The sequence below is a fragment of the Salmo salar genome, unplaced genomic scaffold (genome assembly GCF_905237065.1).
Source record: "Salmo salar unplaced genomic scaffold, Ssal_v3.1, whole genome shotgun sequence".
In the NCBI taxonomy this organism is placed as follows: domain Eukaryota; kingdom Metazoa; phylum Chordata; class Actinopteri; order Salmoniformes; family Salmonidae; genus Salmo; species Salmo salar.
The window spans coordinates 134,658-147,026 of NW_025547122.1; the positions used below are offsets into that span (position 1 = coordinate 134,658).

The 12,369-nt window shown below is 38.0% G+C and overlaps 1 long non-coding RNA gene across 1 annotated transcript; it reads left to right on the forward strand.

The window, feature by feature from the left end:
- Nucleotides 1–4,277: 4,277 nt before the first annotated feature.
- Nucleotides 4,278–11,510, forward strand: LOC123731718 (uncharacterized). The gene is made up of 3 exons (XR_006762805.1): nucleotides 4,278–4,341; nucleotides 7,413–7,511; nucleotides 11,451–11,510. It is a non-coding gene; the product is annotated as an uncharacterized lncRNA (long non-coding RNA).
- Nucleotides 11,511–12,369: the final 859 nt, after the last annotated feature.

Consider the following 12,369-nt stretch of genomic DNA (forward strand, 5'->3'; position numbering starts at 1 on the left):
AACTTGCTAAATAATGATTTTTGTAAATTAACCTTATGACAAAAAAATATGCACAATCATTTGTCTCTACATTAACTAACATATTCCTCTCAATTGTACATTTGTTGCTTGACTCGTTATGATGTTATAACTACTTACATTTGCTTCCCCCGTAATATTTTGTCAGCCATCCTTGCTGAAGAAAGTCACCAGGGACGGGTGGCTCACTTCAAATTCGTCATTGGAACCACTCGATATGATTGGTCAAATGAAAACCTTGGGACCCAAATGCATAATGAGTGCTCTAACTCCCCCTTGTGGTGGTCTGGAGCAATGAAGCCGTGACGCTGGGTACCTCTAAGTCCCGGTGTGTAAACTCACAACTTTTAAAGGAGAAACTACTGTACACAACCTACTCCACATTTAAAAAGTGTAAGAAAGTTCTAGATATATATTTTTTTAAACACAAAGAAAAAACCTTAAATGTCATAATTGGATAAGTCTCCACCCCCATGAGTTAAGTTAATTAATATACACATTACACTACTTTACATTTAGGTGACTGTACAGAATGTCACCTTTTATTTGAGAATAATGGTGAGAGGTTACATTTAACATTTTACATTTACGTCATTTAGCAGACGCTCTTATCCAGAGCGACTTACAAATCGGTGCATTCACCTTATGATATCCAGTGGAACAACCACTTTACAATAGTGCATCTAAATCTTTTAGGGGGGGTTAGGAGGATTACTTTATCCTATCCTAGGTATTCCTTAAAGAGGTGGGGTTTCAGGTGTCTCCGGAAGGTGGTGATTGACTCCGCTGTCCTGGCGTCGTGAGGGAGCTTGTTCCACCATTGGGGTGCCAGAGAAGCGAACAGTTTTGACTGGGCTGAGCGGGAACTGTGCTTCCTCAGAGGTAGGGGGGCCAGCAGGCCAGAGGTGGATGAACGCACTGCCCTTGTTTGGGTGTAGGGCCTGATCAGAGCCTGAAGGTACGGAGGTGCCGTTCCCCTCACAGCTCCGTAGGCAAGCACCATTGTCTTGTAGCGGATGCGAGCTTCAACTGGAAGCCAGTGGAGAGAGCGGAGGAGCGGGGTGGCGTGAGAGAACTTGGGAAGGTTGAACACCAGACGGGCTGTGGCGTTCTGGATGAGTTGTAGGGGGTTTAATGGCACAGGCAGGGAGCCCAGCCAACAGCGAGTTGCAGTAATCCAGACGGGAGATGACAAGTGCCTGGATTAGGACCTGCGCCGCTTCCTGTGTGAGGCAGGGTCGTACTCTGCGAATGTTGTAGAGCATGAACCTACAGGATCGGGTCACCGCCTTGATGTTAGTGGAGAACGACAGGGTGTTGTCCAGGGTCACGCCAAGGTTCTTAGCACTCTGGGACGAGGACACAATGGAGTTGTCAACCGTGATGGCGAGATCATGGAACGGGCAGTCCTTCCCCGGGAGGAAGAGCAGCTCCGTCTTGCCGAGGATCAGCTTGAGGTGGTGATCTGTCATCCACACTGATATGTCTGTCAGACATGCAGAGATGCGATTCGCCACCTGGTTATCAGAAGGGGGAAAGGAGAAGATTAATTGTGTGTCGTCTGCATAGCAATGATAGGAGAGACCATGTGAGGATATGACAGAGCCAAGTGACTTGGTGTATAGCGAGAATAGGAGAGGGCCTAGAACAGAGCCCTGGGGGACACCAGTGGTGAGAGCAAGTGGTGCGGAGACAGATTCTCGCCACGCCACCTGGTAGGAGCGCCCTGTCAGGTAGGACGCAATCCAAGCGTGGACGCGCCGGCGATGCCCAACTCGGAGAGGGTGGAGAGGAGGATCTGATGGTTCACAGTATCAAAGGCAGCCGATAGGTCTAGAAGGATGAGAGCAGAGGAGAGAGAGTTAGCTTTAGCAGTGCGGAGCGCCTCCGTGACACAGAGAAGAGCAGTCTCAGTTGAATGCCCAGTCTTGAAACCTGACTGATTTGGATCAAGAAGGTAATTCTGAGAGAGATAACAGGAGAGCTGTCCAAGGACGGCACGTTCAAGAGTTTTGGAGAGAAAAGAAAGAAGGGATACTGGTCTGTAGTTGTTGACATCGGAGGGATCGAGTGTAGGTTTTTTTCAGAAGGGGTGCAACTCTCGCTCTATTGAAGACGGAAGGGACGTAGCCAGCGGTCAAGGATGAGTTGATGAGCGAGGTGAGGAAAGGGAGAAGGTCTCCGGAAATGGTCTGGAGAAGAGAGGAGGGGATAGGGTCAAGAGGGCAGGTTGTTGGGCGGCCGGCCGTCACAAGACGCGAGATTTCATCTGGAGAGAGAGGGGAGAAAGAGGTCAAAGCACAGGGTAGGGCAGTGTGAGCAGGACCTGCGGTGTCGTTTGACTTAGCAAACGAGGATCGGATGTCGTCGACCTTCTTTTCAAAATGGTTAACGAAGTCATCCGCCGAGAGGGAGGAGGGGGGGAGGGGGAGGAGGATTCAGGAGGGAGGAGAAGGTGGCAAAGAGCTTCCTAGGGTTAGAGGCAGATGCTTGGAATTTAGAGTGTTAGAAAGTGGATTTAGCAGCAGAGACAGAAGAGGAAAATGTAGAGAGGAGGGAGTGAAAGGATGCCAGGTCTGCAGGGAGGCGAGTTTTCCTCCATTTCCGCTCGGCTGCCCGGAGCCCTAATACATAGTGGAAGCAATTTGTAATAAGATTCTACCAACTTTGCTCTTCGGACAACATGTACATGTATATTCATAGTTTTTGTCAAAATTGCTCAAGCAGTTTACATTTGATTGGGAATCATTGATGGACAGCAATATTTAAACCATCGGATTTTCAAGCAAATTGAAGTCAGTAGTGAGACTAGATCACTCAGAAACACCCAACATCTCTTGAAAAGCCATTCTGCTTTCTTTAGCATAAACATTTGTGTAATTGTCTAGCTGAAAAATTTAACTCTAAGGTCTTCAGAAGACTGAGGCGAGTTTTCCTTTAACTTTTTACCTGGGCTTTTCTCCATTAATGTTTCTTTTGATCTTGACAAAGTCCCCAGTTCCTGCCGATGACAAGCATACCCATAAAATGATGCTGCCACAAAAATAAAGATTTAATAACAGATTTTAAAGATTTCATACATTTAATAAACATACTCAGAAATGTAAAAACACGTAATAACTTCCAAGACCGAACGGCAAAGAAAATAATATTAGACAAGTTGTCATTACGATGTCCGTCCTTACTGATTTGTAATGACTAGCACATTATATGACATCATTACATAAGACACCTCGATCATGGATTTGTTGTTGTACTCAAGGAAGGGAAGCAAGGTCTTGGTGATACAGTCATAGATTATTTGCTGAATTCCACTTATCCATCTGTTCTTGTACTTTGAGCTGGTCTACATTGACATAGATCTGTTGTTGTACTTTGAGCTGGTCTACACCGACATAGATCTGTTGTTGTACTTTGAGCTGGTCTACATTGACATAGATCTGTTCTTGTACTTTGAGCTGGTCTACATTGACATAGATCTGTTGTTGTACTTTGAGCTGGTCTACATTGACATAGATCTGTTGTTGTACTTTTAGCTGGTCTACATTGACCTAGATCTGTTGTACTCTATGCTGGTTTACATTGACATAGATCTTTTGTTGTACTTTATGCTGGTCTACATTGACATAGATCTTTTGTTGTACTTTATGCTGGTCTACATTGACATAGATCTGTTCTTGTACATTATGCTGGTCTACATTGACATAGATCTGTTGTTATACTTTTTGCTGATCTACATTGACATAGATCTGTTGTTGTACTTTATGCTGGTCTACATTGACATAGATCTGTTCTTGTACATTATGCTGGTCTACATTGACATAGATCTGTTGTTATACTTTATGCTGGTCTACATTGACATAGATCTGTTGTTGTACTTTATGCTGATCTACATTGACATAGTTTTCACACAATCAAGTCTCTTACATACATTCTAATGCCTCAAATGAAAGTTTCATTTATAAATCATGATGATGTAATATCACTTGGTACTAAAATGTAAAATCTTTTGGAACTTTTGAGTCAAGGATATGTTTCTGTAGCTGTCTGTTTAATTTACTAAATGTTTTATTTGTTACATTGGTTGGTGTGTGTGTGTGTGTGTGTGTGTGTGTGTGTGTGTGTGTGTGTGTGTGTGTGTGTGTGTGTGTGTGTGTGTGTGTGTGTGTGTGTGTGTGTGTGTGTGTGTGTGTGTGTGTGAGAGAGAGAGAAAGAGAGAGCGAGAGCAGGCAGAACCTGATATGTAAATGAGTTGAGCAAACAAAAGTAACTTTCCACGACCCCAATGATCATTCAGACTCTGTTTCTATTGAGAGATAAAAGGTAAGACAACGATTGTTATGTGTATTAATATAGTTGATGATATTGTTATGTGTATTAATATAGTTGATGATATTGTTATGTGTATTAATATAGTTGATGATATTGTTATGTGTATTAATATAGTTGATGATATTGTTATGTGTATTAATATAGTTGATGATATTGTTATGTGTATTAATATAGTTGATGATATTGTTATGTGTATTAATATAGTTGATGATATTGTTATGTGTATTAATATAGTTGATGATATTGTTATGTGTATTAATATAGTTGATGATATTGTTATGTGTATTAATATAGTTGATGATATTGTTATGTGTATTAATATAGTTGATGATATTGTTATGTGTATTAATATAGTTGATGATATTGTTATGTGTATTAATATAGTTGATGATATTGTTATGTGTATTAATATAGTTGATGATATTGTTATGTGTATTAATATAGTTGATGATATTTTTGGTGGACAGTGTTATAACAGTCCTACTCTCCTTAAAATGTTTTGGATATAAATTAGATGTGTGGGGTGAATTCGTTCTGTGCCCATCTGTGTGCCCCAGGGTGATCGCTCCTACACTATCTAGAATCTAAAAGGGTTCTTTGGCTGGCCCCATAGGAGAACCCTTTGTAGAACCCTTTTTGGTACTAGGTAGAACACTTCTGGCTTTGTAGAACCCTTTTGTGTTCCATACAGAACTCTTTCCACAGAGGGTTCTACCTGGAACCCAAAAGCGTTCTCCTATGGGGACAGTCGGAGGACCCGTTTGGAACCCTTTATTCTAAGAGTGTACCCTGTCATAGGTCTATAGACTTGTCTTCTCAAACAGCCTTAAAACACAACAAGCAACAAACAAACATTTTCTCTTTCTAATCAACTGTTAATGCTTTTCACTCAGGAAGGTATGTTGTGTGAAAGAGAGACAAATAAGTATTGTGGAAAGCCTAACCACAAATAACACTTCCTCAAAACAGGTTGTGTGTATTCATTAGTGCCCACCGTAGCAAAACGTTTGGCCAGAGAAACTGTTTAGTCCACGTTGTACAGTGTTTGGAGTAAACTGTTTCTGTAACATTTCAAAACTGTTGGCTGTGGAGTAAACTAATGAATACAACCCAGGTTGTAGCCTACGACTCGGCTGTTTATACCTGCCTGATGCTGAAACCTGAACGTAGCCTGAGGGGTTTACTATGACGCAAGCTAGATATACTGGTTTTCTAAAGTTAACCCTCTGAACAGGTTTAGACTGGTCATCTATGATATGTAGTCTATATCTGAGGTATATACCACAATCTACATATCACTAACAACCCACTACTATACATTATAACCTAGTCTACTTTACATAATATAACATCTACATATCACTAACAACCCACTACTATACATTATAACCTAGTCTACTTTACATATCACTAACAACCCACTACTATACATTATAACCTAGCCTACATGACATAATATACAATCTCTTACTTGTTGCAAATAAACTTTCTGAATGGATCAATGATTTCCCCCTCAGATCAATCATGTCTGTTTTAGCCCTTCTGTCTACATTCTCAGATACACAGAAAAGAACAGATTGAAAGACAATAAATATCCTAATTTTAATGAATAAAAAAAAGTGTGAGACATGGCCTTGTTGTTGCTGTACTGTCTGTAACTACCTTAACAAACACAGACTTATTATTATTATTATTATTATTATTATTATTATTATTATTATTATTATTATTATTATTATTATTATTATTGTTATTATTATTATTATTATTATTATTATTATTATTATTGTTATTATTATTATTATTGTTATTGTTGCTGTACTGTCTATAACTACCTTAACAAACAGTGACTTATTATTATTATTATTATTATTATTATTATTATTGTTATTATTATTATTATTATTGTTATTACTACGTTAATAAATATTATTATTATTATTATTATTATTATTATTATTATTATTATTGTTATTGTTGCTGTACTGTCTATAACTACCTTAACAAACAGTGACTTATTATTATTATTATTATTATTATTATTATTAGTTATTATTGTTGCTGTACTGTCTATAACTACCTTAACAAACAGTAACTTATTATTATTATTATTATTATTATTATTATTATTGTTATTATTATTGTTATTATTATGTTATTATTATTATTATTTTATATTATTATTATTGTTATTACTTATTGTTATTATTATTATTATTATTATTGTTATTATTATTGTTATTATTATTATTATTATTATTATTATTATGTTATTATTATTATTATTATTATTATTATTATTATTATTATTATTATTGTTATTATTATTATTATTATTATTATTGTTATGTATTATTATTATTATTGTTATTATTATTATTATTATTATTATTATTATTATTATTGTTATTATTATTGTTATTGTTATTGTTGTCTATAACTACCTTAACAAACAGTTATTATTATTATTATTATTATTGTTATTATTATTGTTACTATTATTATTATTATTATTGTTATTGTTATTATTATTATTATTATTGTTATTATTATTATTATTATTGTTATTATTATTATTATTATTATTGTTATTGTTGTTGTTCTGTCTATAACTACCTTAACAAACAGTGAATTATTATTATTATTATTATTATTATTATTATTATTATTATTATTATTGTTATTGTTGTTGTTCTGTCTATAACTACCTTAACAAACAGTAACTTATTATTATTATTGACAGTTACCATGGAGATGAAATGTCACAACAACATGTTCATGTGATGCTTTAAATCACCTGTCTGTTTCTATGTCTGTTAGTTAATGTTTTATTTCTCAAAGAGATCATTAAGAAATGTGAACAATTGATAATCAATAATTAGCTGTCACTGTGTTAACCACAACCAACATGTTAGATCTCTGTTTAGTTGTCACTGTGTTAACCACAACCAACATGCTGGATCTCTGTTTAGTTGTCACTGTGTTAACCACAACCAACATGCTGGATCTCTGTTTAGTTGTCACTGTGTTAACCACAATCAATATGCTGGATCTCTGTTTAGGGGTCAGTTCTCTAAAATGAGTCTCTCTGGGGAGAGACAGGAGGGGTACCCTGTCTCTAAAATGAGTCTCTCTGGGGAACATGACACCAAATCTAAGAGGTGAGATGACAATTTTGTTTAAGAATTATTAATAGTTTATTTCAAAAATGATATTTCCAAAAATGTTCACATTTGTTTTTTAATCAGAAATGGTTGCTTATGGGTACCTTCAATATTACTGTTCTCAGATTTTTAATTAATAGCTTTAGATTGTGTATAATTTTTATTTTTATTGCAAAACGCTATACATCCATTGTTTAGCTGGAACACCCTAGATGCCTTCAATTGCCCATTTTAAAGCCATGCCCAATTTAGGATAATTTTTTAACAACGTGATGTTGCGCTCCAAAGGGATAACTTGAAATAACATGATGTAGATAATTAAATAATCAAAAGAAAAACGTGTTTATTATTTTACACTCTTAGAAAAGAAGGTTCCTTATAGAACCAAAAAGGCTTCTATCACTTCCTTAATATATGGAATCACTAAAAGTTAAATATATTTTTGGGTTCAGAGAAGAACCTCTCGAGTTATGATCAACAAAAGGTTCATGTTTTGAGGATGTGAACCCAGCAGCCCTCCAGTGGTCAGATCAATTCCACCTGTTTTTTCCAGCGCTCGGACCGGGATTCAAACCAGCCACCTTTCAGCCACAGGTCCAACTCCTGTCACAGCTCCAACTCCTTATCCACTGGGTGAAAAATAGAGTTGATCTTCAGAAATAAGCATGAGTTAATCTGCCAAAATGAAGACAAAATGCTATGCAGACATACATGGTATCACTTGTGATACATAAATATTATACATAAATCATTGCCAAAAGCACAAGACATACTGTTGCAAGTAGGTCTATATTATTAATGGATTGATCATATAGAAATATAAAACATTATTTTTACTACTACAAGGTATTTACATGTGGTGCAGGAACCACTGACTCGCTGCATTATTATATAGTATTATCAAGACACCTGCTGTTAACTCTTAACTACTTAGGACAGCTCACGAGGTGTCCTAAATATCTACCGACTAGGTGGGACTAGAGACTTCATGCATAGCTTAAATTTAACCAGTAAGTGTAAAATGTCTTTATTCTCAGCACTTATACGACCAATTTTCTACTCTGAGACGCTTTGTGGATATGGGCCCAGATCTCAAAATATTATTATAATAAATGTTTGTTTAACATAAAGAAAAATGAATATTACTAATGTAACCCACTGTAAAGACTGGGTTTAGTTGATTGTGTGGCACTGCTCATGTCCGAGTTCTGGAACTGTCCCCGTCCCCGTACAGAACTGTCCGCGTCCCCGTACGGTGTGGCGCCAAGCATATTGTCCGGTTACGCGCAGAGTGGGCTGAGGTGATCTTGGGGAATAACGATGGAGTTCACTACAGTGTTGAGACGCAGAAGTTTATTGTTCAATTAGCTTTTTGCTTTACGGTCAGGGACAGTATGAGTGAAGCCAGATCCTTTTCACTCTCTATCCTTGTTTCATTTTGTGGTTCACCGGATTCGTCATCATCATCTAGACAAACGACAGACGAACGTCCTGCTAGCTAGCCAAGGTAGTCGGTACAGCTAGGTAAGCTAGCTAGCTACTCTACCAGCAGCATCCTAGTTATCCTAGCTAGTCGGTACAGCTAGGTAAGCTAGCTAGCTACACTACCAGCAGCATCCTAGTTATCCTAGCTAGTTGGTACAGCTAGGTAAGCTAGCTAGCTACTCTACCAGCAGCATCCTAGTTATCCTAGCTAGTTGGTACAGCTCGGTAAGCTAGCTAGCTACTCTACCAGCAGCATCCTAGTTATCCTAGCTAGTCGGTACAGCTAGGTAAGCTAGCTAGCTACTCTACCAGCAGCATCCTAGTTATCCTAGCTAGTCGGTACAGCTAGGTAAGCTAGCTAGCTACTCTACCAGCAGCATCCTAGTTATCCTAGCTAGTTGGTACAGCTAGGTAAGCTAGCTAGCTACTCTACCAGCAGCATCCTAGTTATCCTAGCTAGTCGGTACAGCTAGGTAAGCTAGCTAGCTACTCTACCAGCAGCATCCTAGTTATCCTAGCTAGTCGGTACAGCTGGGTAAGCTACCAGCAGCATCCTAGTTATCCTAGCTAGTCGGTACAGCTAGGTAAGCTAGCTAGCTACTCTACCAGCAGCATCCTAGTTATCCAATCCCCCCTCTCTCGTTGACGGATGCTGGCTACCTCTGTCCGGTTCTCCTCTCTTCACTAGATGGATGGTAACTTTAGTGTTTAACCCCTCTGTATCCAAGGACCAATCTTTTGAATATTATTTTCGGGGCGCCTCAAGTAGGCTGGACACATTCCATTTTTTTTAAATTCTCAGCTGCCTCACCAACGTCTGAATGTGCATTAATAACTTTTAATTGCTAAATATTTCCAATAGATGGCAGCATAAGACCACAAAGCATCAGTTATAGGCTACAAGCAGCAATATGATTGACATAAAATAGCACAAGATATATGTCCCATGATTTTCTAAAACGGTCACTCATTACTTTAGTTAGCTATATATCTCGTATTAGGGCTGTGTTGCTTTTGGGAGAGCAAAATAATAGTGACTATAGCAGGTATTGAACCCCGGGTAAATAATCGCTAGTCAGAACCTCAACCTCAGTATACATGCATTATAAAAAGTCATCTTAATAACTGATATTGCGAGTAAACAACCTCGGAATAGAAAAGACAAGAGTGCATCATCCAGCCCGCCAATAAATTACATCATTCAACCCTCCCGGTTAGTACATTTATCTCAACATGCCCCTGGAGAAGGCAGAGTGACAACACCAGCTTTTTACCGGGGCTGAGTTGACTACTAGAGAGAGAAGGCAGAGTGACGACACCAGCTTTTTACCGGGGCTGAGTTGACTACTAGAGAGAGAAGGTAGAGTGACGACACCAGCTTTTTACCGGGGCTAAGTTGACTACTAGAGAGAGAAGGCAGAGTGGCTCGATGCTGGTTGATGAATTTGACAATGAATGTACCTGGAAAATACATTTTTCTCAACTAGAGGTGACTAAATTAATGTTCAGACTTATTGATAATCGTTATATTAATGAAGTATAATTTCAAAACATGAGCGTAAAAACAGGTAATAATAAACATGAATCCTCATTATATTACTTCACAGTAATCTGTTAAATGCTTTTTCAGTCTCTCCTCTTGCGTTAGCAGTGTGTAAAGGGACAGAAAGAAGCGGAGACAGGAGTTTTCCTGTGAGGGGGAGTGGTGGTGTATCCAGGGAGAAAACTAAACTAATCTTCTGAAATATAATTTGTGGTCTTATGCTGCCATCTATTGGATTTATGTAGCAACTGCAGTAGTATTGAATAATGTGTAATTCTTTACTAAAGAAGTAATTACTCAGAATTGCAAAATATAACATTTTCTTCCTTTTACCACTTATAATAAAATAAAATGTTTATAGCATAACAAACAATTAAACTGACATGAAAAACACCATACATTTAGTTAATTATTTAGTTAATTATATATATAACAACTATTTATTTCAATGGGTTTATCATCATTCAAAGCAGAATTACTTCCCCATTGTTCCTCAACTATAGTGTATGATATACAATGTTCTAGCTCTGAGACTCTACTTTTATCTATCGTAAAAAACACAATTTCAAATTTTGCTACATATGACCAAATTGAAACGGTCGGTCACAGTTGAGAGTGAGGCAGATATCAAGCATTTTGTAAAAAAATATTATTATTTGTCTCTCTGAAATGAAATCATTGTGATAGATTTTAAACAAATACATGTCTGTCATTGAACAACCCCATGTCATGATTAGATAGTGAAAAAACACACCAATCTCTTTAATAATTTCTTTAAACAATAAAAGCTAATTTACCAACATTTCTGAAAATGGATATGTAGCATTTTGGAATGAAACTCTTCTTATGTTTCCCATCTGAGATCAGAGTAGATGAGAGATGTAATGTTTGTCTCTGTTGTGTTGAAGTCCAATCAAGCAGGAGAGACCAGCCTCCCGTGTTCCCAGCTGTGTGTCCATGAAGAGTGACCGGTCTATGCTTGAACCTATATCCTTTAGAGAGGGAGACTTTTCTACTGAACAAAGGTAAGAAGAACTCATGGGTCATGGTCAGTGAGTTAAACAACACTGTCTCTAGTCATTTCTCCTCTCCCATTTTCACATTTCTTTTTGCTGTTTTCATAATCCATAGGCTAATACTTCTGTCCATTTTCATAGTCCTAAAACAATATTAAACAAACACAATATTCCATCACGGTCTGTCTGTCTCTCTGTCTGTGTGTCTTTCTCTGTCTGTATGTGTCTGTCTGTCTGTCTGTGTCTGTCTCTGTCTGTCTCTGTCTGTCTGTCTGTCTGTCTGTCTGTCTGTCTGTCTGTCTGTCTGTCTGTCTGTCTGTCTTTATGTCTGTCTGTCTGTCTGTCTGTCTTTGACTGTCTGTCCCGCTTTCTGTCTGTGTCTCTGTCTGTCTGTCTGTCTGTCTGTCTGTCTGTCTGTCTGTCTGTCTGTCTGTCTGTCTGTCTGTCTGTCTGTCTGTCTGTCTGTCTGTTTGTCTGTCTGTCTCTGTCTGTCTGTCTCTGTCTGTCTGTCTGTCTGTCTCTGACTGTCTGTCCTGCTTTCTGTCTGTGTCTCTGTTTGTCTGCCTGTCTCTGTCTGTCTGTCAGTCTGTCTGTCTCTCCTTGTCTGTATGTGTCTGTATGTCTGTGTCTGTCTGTCTGTCTGTGAGTGTTGTCCCACTTTCAGTCTGTCTGTCTCTCCTTGTCTGTATGTGTCTGTATGTGTCTGTCTGTCTGTCTGTCTGTCTGTCTGTCTGTCTGTCTGTCTGTCTGTCTGTCTGTCTGTCTGTCTGTCTGTCTGTCTGTCTGTCTGTCTGTCTGTATGTATGTTTCT